Below are 12091 nucleotides of genomic sequence, written 5' to 3' on the forward strand. Positions count from 1 at the left end.
CATAAAATTAAATTTATTATATCTAATAAAATAATTTTTAAATAAATAGTTCAATTTAATAAAATAAATCATAAATAATTTATAAGAGAAGTTTTAAAAATTCGGATTGTTGCACATTATGTGAGATAACTAATTAATCTTGAGCAAATATTCATGCACAACATCTATAAACTGAAAAGACAATGTGTATTATGAAAACCAAGAGTGTTGTTGAATTTTTATTGTAATTTTGTAAACACCTTTTGTCTTGTGCATAAATATTTTTAAATTATTTTTTAGTAAATCAATTTGAGTTGATTGAAACTTTATATGTGATTTGGTTATCAGGTCAAGTGAAAGTACCACAAAAGTATAACCTGATAATCATATGAAGATAATTTATCATATCCTTTACAGCGAGAATGTTACTTTGTATATCCACTAAGATAACATAGCAATAATTGACTTTGGAATAAGAAAGGCAAAAATATATGAAGATTTTCTTTTATTTACTCCAATTTTGATTGGTATACTTAGAAGCATCTTAGGGTGTGTGTGGTTCAAGTATTACTTTGTTACAAAGATTCTATTTCCATGGGAATTAAAGATACCCAAAGGAAAGATGGAAATTGAAATGATGGTATTCTGATTCCCTGGAATCAAACTTGCTTAGAAATAGCTTTTCAAACTTTGAACCAAACATGGGAATATGATATTTCCATCTTAAAATTCCTAAAAATTATTTATAATTTCTCCAACCACACACACCCCTAAGGTTACATACAAGTATAATAAAGACTTGTAAACAAAAACTTACGACTCATAACGTCCGTCAATCACGTCTAGTTGCTGCTGAAGCTTCTCAGTTGTCCAGATCAAGTACAATATATCATAGTCTAAATTAGATATGCTAGATAATGTGAAAGTCGAAGAAGAAATTTTTACACCTTGTTAAATACAAACTTGAAATAAAACAAGAGTTTCAACCATAAAAAGTAAATCGGTATTAATAATACCCAGGAAAACAAGCCAAAACTTAGAATAGCTTCCATTAGCTTATCAAAAATGTCAATAACTTAGTTAAAGAAAAACATGTCTAAGATAGAATAATAAGATATCCAAGTTTTCGTACCTCTACAAATTCTTTCTTATGGACTTTAAGATACTTTGTTGTTCCACATCCTGACAAATACCTCAAGATTGCAGATGCTAGCTTCATCAGGCCCTCCACATATGTCCTGGAATTTCTTCATTGTTGTGATGATACATGATGAATTTCAGTAACTTTCAGATAGATGTTTGACAATAACTTCAACAGCCTTACTATACGCATAAAAGGATTAATACTAATTATTAAGTGTAAAACACAAAAAAAAAAAGATAAACAGAGAAAGAACGTGCAACTCACCAAACTCCAAGTAGAATTTCAAGTTTCGAATTCTCCTTTGCAAAAATTAAATTGAAGGTGGCATCTTATCTTTGTTGTTCATTCTGTCCGTAGTCATAGCTCAACCCTGCAATATCATAAACATCCTTTCTTAGACTACCTCTCTTTTCTTTTATCTTGTTACCATATATTCATATACTCATAAACATCTGTGAATTTCCGTTCAACATTATTTTCACTAAATCAAACTCATTAAAACTTCTTAAATGTGATTCTTTAATCAAAATCAAAACAAAATAAGTTAAATTCTTATTATTCAAAATTCTGCTTAAACTACCTTAAATCAAGATTTACTAAATTAAATTTCACGGCAAGGTGCCAAGGTCTTCTAAACTTTAGGAGGCAACCACCAATCTCATTTTTTCTTATAATTTAATTCATTTCAAACTTATAAAAATTTTGGCAGCACCTCCCGTAAAACTCGGACTTTACCACCTTTCAAGAGTTCTATCCAAACCACAATTCCCAACCCTTCTCAACAATTTCAAAACCAAACCATTCCTCGATATAAACATATTAATGAGATTTCCAATATAAAACCATTTCTTGATACAATCATATAAATTAGATTTTTCCATCATAAAACTGTTTCTTGATATGAACATATAAATTAGATTTTCCAACATAAAACCGTTTTTCGATATAAACATATAAATCAGATTTCAAATTCAGCTTTCATTAACTGCCACAACGCCAACTCAATCAATCAAGTAAATCCGAAATTCTCAGTGACTCCAACACAATCAAGACACCAATACAACCATCAAACGACCACTTCAACAACAACCAACAAACCAGAATACTCAGCCTTCTCAAACAGTTAATAAATCAATCAGGCAAACAATTATGTTCATCCAAAGCAATCCAGTTCAATCCATTCAATCCATAAGGCTCACATAATCATAAAAATATATTTTTCATATCCATATCGACTTGTAACAATATCCTTGATAATAAAAACGATTTTAAGAACAAACCCTACGTCAAATAGTCGAAATCCAAAAGCTATAAAATGCATCAGAACCCTTCTTTCTTTCTCCTGGCCTGCAATAGTGGCAGCCACAACTACAATTCCATTTTACTTCTGCAGCAACAGGAGTTCCATTGCTACTGCTGCCGTGCTTGTTGCCGCCATGCATGGTTGCTAGGAGCAGTGTTGATGCCGCCGGAGTTCGTCGTTGGAACTGCGACTGCTCTGTTCATGGTTCCTTCTTGGTACAGTAAGTGTCTCTACTCCAAAAACTCTTTTAGTCGCTGTTCTATTATATGTTTCTAAGGTCTTTACGGTGTTATTACTATAAGGTTGAAAAAAGATAAATAGTATATATAATTATTGCGAAGAAATGTATACCGGCGTTAGGATTAGTGGTGCCAACTTAAATCTATCCGGTACTGCGTGTGAGGAACTTAAAACTGTTGATATGACAAGAAAAAGATTTAGAATAAAAATCCGAACGCTTATCTTAAAGATTTTGACCCTAGGTTAGACCAACGGATAAAAATCACGAAACGGATCCATGTTAGGCCCAAGCTCACACATATATAAGCTCATAACTTAGTGAATTCAGCACTTATATATTCTCCCCCTTCTTTGAGGAAGCACGTTGAGAGAGAAGAGAGAAAAGGGAGAAGAAACTCTAGCTCCATACACCTTCAATCCACGATAACTTTTTCTATGGAACTCCGATCGCCGCACCGTTTGCGGCCACACGAAACTTATCTCCTCTTCTTCAATTCTATCCGATTAATTTGGTAAGCAAATTGAAATTTCAGCTCTATTTTCTCATTCAAAGCTAATTTTACGTTTTGATCTTGGTTATTGAGGATTTTTAGTGATTTTAATGTTATCGGAGTTCTCTAACTTGTGTTCTTGGTGATTTTCGTCACTAAATTTAGTAGGTTAAGGTAGGAAAGCCTAATCAATTTATTTTTCCTAATTATGTATAAAACCCTAGCTTGAAAAGTATGTAATGTTGGTTTAATTAATTTTGGGTAGAGTTGCTCGGTGATTTTGGTGCAAGTTGGATTGCTTGATTTGAGTTGTTGTGGAATTGGAGTTGGACTTGCTTTTGGAGCACTCAATGGAGGCTTGGTGGTGTCGATGGAGGCTTGGGTCTATCCAGAGCGAAAATCCAAGTGTTGGAGAAAAGCACCGTCAATAAGATACGAGTTTTGGTTTTGAGTTGGCATTATGTAAGATTATGTGAATGCCTAGGTTAACTGTCTCTAGCATAAGATTGAATAAAATTTGGTTATTGTTGTAATTATTTAAATGGATATATGTATGTGTATGCATGATCAAATGTTGATGTGGTTGAATTGTGATTGTTTAGTTAAATTTATGAAGATATGATGAGTATATTGTATGTTGCTTGAAATTGTGATGCATAATGATACCGTTGATGTTATTAGATCAGAATTAATTGTGGGAATGGATGAGGGATTTATATTAGTGAAAATTTGGGACGGAGGCTGTGATCGGGTAAGTTCAGGTAAAGGTGATGGAGTGGAATAAGTGAATTTGGTGCGATTTGTGGTTGTCATGGTAATATTGAATTTGGTATTTAATATGTGAAAGGTGTTTGATTTGGATAATTGTTGAGATTGATGAGTAATGAATGAAAGGGTGTTGAATAGATTGAATATGATTGAGTGTTGGCACTGAAATAGAGAAAAAGGATTTTTGGTTTCAAAAGGAAAGATTTGAAGAAATGGTTAATTATGAATATGCAGAATTTTGTGTAAAAATAGATTTTTAACCAACTTTGACGGGTCATAACTTGGTTGTTGGATCTTTAAATTTTGTGAAACTTATCTTAAATAAAAATTGGGTCTGTTTAGTTTATGACATTTGAAGAACGGATGAAAAATAATTTTTAACGAAAAAGATATGCACGTTTGAAGTTTATGATTAAAAATTGAATTCTGCAAAAATTGCAGAAAATGAGGTCATGCGTCCGCGCAGCCTATGCGTACGCATGAGAGGTGTTACAGAACTGAAAGAGTTCCGTGCGCATACCGTGCACATGCACAAAATTCAAGTCATGCGTACACAAAACCTAAGTTACAAAATTGAATGTTTTTGTGCGTGTTCCGCGCGTACGAGCTAAAAGGGGACTACACACGAGGCATGCATATCCACGACTGTCCTATTTTTTAGAAAATGTCAATTTTAACTATTTTTGTCTATTCACTATGATTTTTCACCTCTGTAACTCCTATTTAAAATTTGCTAACCAGTTTTAGGCTCTAGAATAAGTGAGAGCATATTGAAGGCATTGATTTAAGATATTCCCAAATAAATGCTTGTTAAATTGGATGACTTGGTTGCGGGGATGGTAGTTTGTGTAATATCCTATCACTCTAAACCTTACCTCTAGCCATAAAGCAAAGGATAACAGAGCACCACGACAGTTCTAAAGCTCATACAATAATATATATGGAAGGAAGTAATAATACCATAATGCCGATGAAGGAATAAAGCTCAAGGACTTAGAAAACAGAGATACAAAAGCGTGAAACGTTCACACGAGAAAACTAAATGCGTAAAGGTAAGAAAAGGATCATAGATACAAGATAAACAAGAGTAGACATATATATATATACGAAGCATTCACACACGATAACTAAATGCATAAAGGTAAGAAAAGGATCATAGATACAAGATAATCAAGGTGTATATATATATATACAAAAGAGAACTAGTCACAGCCTGTGGAAGACCGGCTAGCTAGCTCAAACAGAATACAACAGAGTTTTTGAAATAAAACAGCAATATTCTGTCTCTCAAAGTAAGCCTCTAAGGCAACAAGTATACTATACAAAAGTAAGAGAGATACTACATCAAAATAACCAAAATACAAAGATAAAAGAGATCCTCCGCTCTGTCACTATCCCGCAAACTCACCGAGATGGGTTGCAACCTACATCTGAAAAACAAAAACTACATATGGTATGAGAACCGGAGGTTCTTAGTATGGTAACAGTGCCCAATAGATAAGATATAAGATTTCGGGGTGCCAAAGGCAATCCTAAAATTTCATACCGATATAAAGATATTCAACTTATAATAAAAACTTAAACCATAAAAGGGTTATCTATCTTAAAGGATTTCTAAGTCTAATAAAAATACCGCTGTTCCACAGCCTTTACCAACCTATCATCCATGCGATCCCATCGTCACTGCCTACCGAGCCTCCTCAATCCCAGCAGAAAACACAAGTAATGCAAGTAAGTAAAACACAGGTAATATACATATACAGTAGCTAATTCAAGAAGTAAGTAAGCATGTTATACATTTAGGCACTAAATGCAAGTACGCAAAGCAAACAAACACATAGAAGATGCATATGATGAATGCCTATCCTATTGGCCGTAATATCACTTGTCGGTTCAATTGTCAACCCAACACATCCCTTTAGGATGTCGCCTTTCGGTCACGAATAATTGTTACCCCAGGGATATAGTGTCCAGTCCACTCTTGCAACTCGAAAGGATGCGAGCGGGATATTCTGCCTCAGACCTCACATCTCAACGTAAGCAGGATTAACCACCGTCCTTACGCTAGCGCCGCAACCTCGACAAATGAGATTAACTACCGTCCTTGCTAGGCGCATAGCGACTCATTAATCTCAGTATATAAATAGTATATAATAAATCTTAGTGATCAGTGCTCATATAGCACAAGTCCATTAATACTTAACTCATTAATCTCATCAACCAAAGTCATTCATTTCCAAGTTCCAAAATCATCATCAGTTCTTAATATATTATCATTTCAACTCTCTGCCAATTCACTCAAGTCATTCCATCCAGAGAACTTTCCAAGCCTAAATCTTCGTCTTCTAAAATCATTAACAAAAAATATCTAAATTAAGTTACCTAACCCATCCTCACTAGTCTTAAAGCCTAATCACAAGTTAAGAGTCTTAAATAGAGATTAGAGAAGTTTAGAAAGCTAGAAGAACCCTTAAAATGTCAAAAAAAAAGTTTTTAGCAAAAGGGGGTCATGCGTATGCATCCTCCCTCTCGCTTACACATGGGTGTCAAATTGCCCAAGTCGCGTACACAAGCTATGTCCGCGTACGTGAACACTTAGAAACAGCAAGGGGTTTCCGCGTCGCATGTTACAAGTCGCGTACGCATGCTTGTAAAAATGACATTATCACGTACGCATGCCAGTGTCGTGTATGCGAGAGTGCTTGGCAGCAGCCAATTCCCGTGTCGCATGCACTGTCCGCGTACGCATGCCTTGAAAATCTTAGAAAATTTTTAAAACTTGCAGATTTCATATTTTTGTATCAAATTTCAAACGCGCATAACTTTTTATTTTAAAATATTTTCCATCCATTTTTCAAACGTCTTAAAGTTCTTGGACCCAAATTTCATTTAATATAAGTTTCATCAAAATTGAGGGTCCGAAGCACAAGTTATGTCTTGTCAAAGTTCATTAAAAATAAGGTTTTATCAAAACTTGCAAAGTTCTCTAGCTAACCAAACCAAATCCATACATAATAAATTCCAATCCTACACTTTCTTACACATTACCAATTACAATGATATCACTGTTCAACCCTACAACCCTTAACCATTTAGTTCCAAAATCAACAACTACCTCTACAATTTCCACTCGTACACCATCACTCTCAACAATTACCAATCCAAACTATCACAAGTCATTATTCATCAATTTTATCATTGTCAAAACCCTTAATCCGTATCATTTATCAACAAAAATTAATTTTTATTATTAATTATCAATAACATCATTTTTTATCATCAATCATCAACAACCAATATCAATTCAATCCTATCCTAAGGTCTACTAGCCTAAATTTTACAAAACATTACATATTAACTAAACAAATCGAAATTATACCTTGGCCAATTCGCACCAAATACCAAAATTGACTTTTAAACAAGTTTCCAAGTCCAAACAAGTCTCCAAACTTAATTCCAATGCTCCAAGCAGCCAAATCAACTCCAAAAATCATCAAATTCAAGCTATACATATTCAATTTGCCATAATTAATATCTAGGACTCACAAATATACCAAACCACAAGGATTTTGAAGTAATTTACCTTATCTGATGGTATTCGAGGCAAAATTCAACAATAATCCAATGCTAGATCACCCCTAAATAACCAAAATCACAAAATCTATTCAATAACTATACCCAAAATTTTGAAACTGTTAGGGATGAGAACTAGGCAAGCAAGTGTGAGTTCATTACCACTTTGTTTTAGTAGAAATGACAGACTCGGCGAGAGCTACGCGTGGCCACAAATGGCACGTAAATCGGAGCACTGTAGCTCAAGTTACAAGTAAATGAAGAAGGAAATAAATATTGTAATCCCTCTTCTCTTCTCCCTTTACTCCCAATTCCCAGCTGCTATGTTTGGTTTGTTACGAGGCTGAATGACCTTCATTTACACTCTTATATATGTTGGGCTTGGGTCCAACTTGAATCCGGTCCAACCGTTTAGTATTTTTGGTTCTTTCGGCCCAACTTTGGGCCAAAATCTTTAGAATTAGCACCCGATTTTTAACTTTAAATATTTTTTTTTAAGTTTTTCTAAGGTTTTATTTTCTCTCTCGCAGTATCAGACAGAATTAAGCCAGTACTGCTGGCTAATTTACCGGTACGCATTTTACGTAATTTTTCATAGAAAATTACATTTTTCCACTCGAAAAAATATACTGAATTCAAATCTCACCTTTAAATTTTCTAATTAGTATTTCTAAATTTTCGAACCTATTTCAGACAATTAAATTATTATTTTATTTTAATTAAACGGTTAATAACTTTTGGTTCTTATAGTTCGTCCCGCTCCCTGTGAAGACGGTGGTGTTATCTCGCTCACAAGATGGAAGAATTGGTAAAATGAATGAGAATGTGGTTAGTGAACCTAATGATTTCAAAAACTGATTAAAAGACATTGATAATACATATTGCGATCTGATTCATTGTACTGGCAAGGACGGTGGTGAATCCCGCTTGCACACTGAACTAAGTCAGGTCAGGACAAGGACGGTGGTTATTCCTGCTTGTTCGTGGTTCTCTCTGGTTGCATGGTGACAGGGCACATAGTCTCTCTAATGGTGACAGGGCACATATTCCCTCTAATGGTGACATGGCACATATTCCCTCTAATAACTAGCCAGTGTGCTGAGATATTAGTGCGCAACAGAGAGAAAATGTCCGGATTAGCTATCGAATGTGTCAGGTTTTGGCATTATAACTGACACATGAGCTCATGGCCAGTAGGATAAGCATGCATCATATGCATTTGTGTGTATTGATTGGGTGTGCATCTTGTTTTTGGCTTGCTTTGTTGAATAATTGTATCTATATGCTATTTGAACTAATTACTTTATCTACTCTCTCTTTTTGTGTATTCTTTTTATTGTTTTGTATGTGTTTAAACAACTGAGAGATCTTTTATGTTGGCGATGGTGATGTTGAGAGTTGTTCTTGATGTGAATGTGCTGATTGAAAGTTTGTGAAAAACTGAGAATAAATAGATAGCACCCTATTACTTGTGTTTGTTCCTACTGAATATTTACTAAACTCAATACCAAAATTCTGTGGTATTAAATTTAAAAAGAAAAGGGCTGAGGGGAGCATAGGAGAGAATTTGAGATCATGGATCATTGACATAGAAAAGTATGTAGTATGTTTACCCATTTTGGATTAGTATAACTCTAGGTTTGGATCTTGTTTGTCGGAGTTTAGGATTGCCTAGTGCGTTCGTATGATTTTACATCATCTCTATTTGAAATTATTATCCTACGAAAAATCTTTGGATTCTCATCTATTGTCGAATTTTATTATATTTTAGAATCAACTAGAAACTTGCATGAAGAAACACCCACCAAAACAATTCTCAAAAAATTAATTTGATTTGATTTAATTAACAAATATAAACTATAGCATAAACAGTGAATTTAAACACAAATTTTCTCTAATTTCTTAGTCCTTTAGATATCAGCAACTGTTGAGCCAATCTTTAAAATTGACTTTGTCACACCATATTGCTTCGATCATGCTCCTATTTTATTCCAACTTTCCATGATTTTAATACTAAACCAAAAGGAAAAAGAAGAAAAATTCTTTTTTTTTCTAAAACAAAAATGTCTAAAACAATCAAACATAATAAACGACTAAAAAAACGATTAAAAATCGAAATTTAAAAAGTGAGTTTAAAAAAGTAATAAGGAAAGAAAAAAAAAGAAAGAAAAAGAAAGAGGAAATTAGAAGCAGTGAGAAGGGGATGTAATGAAAGGTTAAGGAAGAAGAAATTGTAAGGAGATTAATAAAAGAGTTCAGTGCACCCAGAAAGACCTGAAAGAAAAAGATAAAGTGGAAGACCGTGGAATAATAGCACAAATTCACAACCGATGAAAAAAGGCATGCAGAAGTCAGCAAGGAGAGTGCTTTTGATGGTGGAAGAAGATTTTGAGGAGAACTCGGCCTAATTCAATCAGGAGCAACAAGCCTTTCACAAAATTGGGGATGATAGTGTTAAACTTAAATGAATGCTATGGATAATGAGTAAAATCAATCAAAAACAATAATGATCAATAGCATATGTATTGACAAACTGAATATACTTAGATATATTAAATAAAAGTAAAAAGATTAAAAATATCAATTTTCAGCAAAATATGCATTGAAAACATGGGCTGATGGGCAGAATGAAATAAAAAAAATTGAAAATATCAGTAAAAAAAAAAGAGCATAAAAAACTCAAAAAAAAATGAAGAGGTTGTCAAATCAGTTGTTAAAGACTAAATTTTAAGATATAACTATAAATAAACTTATTTAGTTGTCACTACTTGATATGTCTGCATATATGATATAATGTATTTCAATGGAAAACCTTTTTGTCTCTAACACCGTACCAAAGACATCATATGAGATATATTTGTGCCTGCTAATAAGATTCTATATCAATGAGATCACATTGCCATATTAATAAAAAAGTTAAGTAATTTTTTCGTTTTTAAAGTCTGAGACCGAAATTAAAATCGTCTCCGATTTTTTTTTATTATTAAAATTATCTTTAACATTACAAAATGTTATAACATCGTTCTTTTGTTCATAAACAATATTTTTTTGACAATTTTATTTTTAAAAAAATAGAAAAATCCTCCCTACTCTCACCACTAACCTCTATCATCATCATCATTGCTGTACATCTTTTTCTTTCTTTCTTTATCCTCATCACTACAATCACCATAATCATCACCACTTCCACTATAACCAGCACATCTTCTTTCTCTTTATTTTCAATTTATCATTCTAAATCACTACCGTCCACCTACTACTCCCGACCATTTTTTTCACCTGAACTGTTTTTTTTTGTGCAACAATTTAACAACAACAATCACAATAAATTCATAAAAATTTTAAATTAAGGTGATTTTTCAACAGTCACCCTCAAGCCCTACACATCACATAAAACTTTACTTTACCATTCTAAAATAATCAAACTTCAATAGAGTGAATTGAAGAAATCCAAGTTCAGAAACAAAAAATACCATACCTCAACCGTCGAGAACAAAATTGAAAGGCATCAAACATCAGAGAGGAAATTGATTATCAAGAACATGAACTTAGTGTAGGTCTTGTACCAAGAGAACCCAATCCTAGCCTTCACCAAATGATTCAAATTCAAATCGAACTTCCCTGGACACAAACGGATCCTCCACATGCGTCGCTGTAGGTTGATTCCAACACCAATTTCTCAAGAACAAGACAGCGAAAAGCATCACTATATACTCATGGCACCCAAACAGAACCCTATTCACAACGTGCAGCACCTTCAGCGAAGGGAGGAACACAGAGAAAGGAGCCCCGTGCAATCCAAGCGTCTGACTCCGACTTGTTGCCATCCTCTTGACGAAGCAACTGCTGACGTCTCCCCGCCGTAGAAGGCCGCTCTCTTCTCCGCCGTCGTCTCCCTCTTCTTCTTTTCCTTTTCTTTTTTCTTCTTCTTTTGTTCTTTTTGTTCGTTTCAGTTTGTCTGTTTTAGGTGCAGTGAAAAGGGGTGGGGGTAATGGATGGGTGAGACTGGGGTAATTAGTAATAATAGGAAAGTGATATTTGTGTCATTTCAAAAATTATTATGTTCAAAAGAACGATTTTATAATATTTTGTAACATTGAGGATAATTTTAATAACAAAAAAAATCGAGGACGATTTTGAGTTTGGCCTCAAATTTTAAAGACAAAAATAATACTTAACGCTAATAAAAATAAGGGGAGTGCTAGGAGAACAATAAAAATTTTTAAGAGAAAGTTTAGGAGGCAACACTTTTATTGAAATTTGGCCAACACTTAACCATCAAAGAAAAAATGATTAATCTTATACCATTAGATTTCATCTTATACCATTAAAAATATTAATGATAACTAATTGATGGTTAAATATTACAAATTCTGCTGTCCCCTATTACTCCTCTTCACATTTATTATTTAAACAACCATTTAAAGCATAAATTTAATCAACCGACGATGTAAATTCTTTTTATGTTATATATCATAGACATGCACAGAATATCTCGATGTTACTGTGTAGTAGGCATGTAGCTATCAATTTTTAATTAATTTCCTTAACAAAGGACTAATTCAATTGTCATGGTTACTAGAACCTGCAGGC

General features: G+C 33.6%; 1 pseudogene; it reads right to left on the bottom strand.

Annotated features, from left to right (window-relative positions):
* The window catches only part of LOC110271965, a 34423-nt pseudogene that overhangs the window by 9185 nt on the left and 13147 nt on the right, over positions 1 to 12091 (bottom strand).

Source organism: Arachis ipaensis, chromosome B05 (genome assembly GCF_000816755.2).
Source record: "Arachis ipaensis cultivar K30076 chromosome B05, Araip1.1, whole genome shotgun sequence".
NCBI lineage: Eukaryota > Viridiplantae > Streptophyta > Magnoliopsida > Fabales > Fabaceae > Arachis > Arachis ipaensis.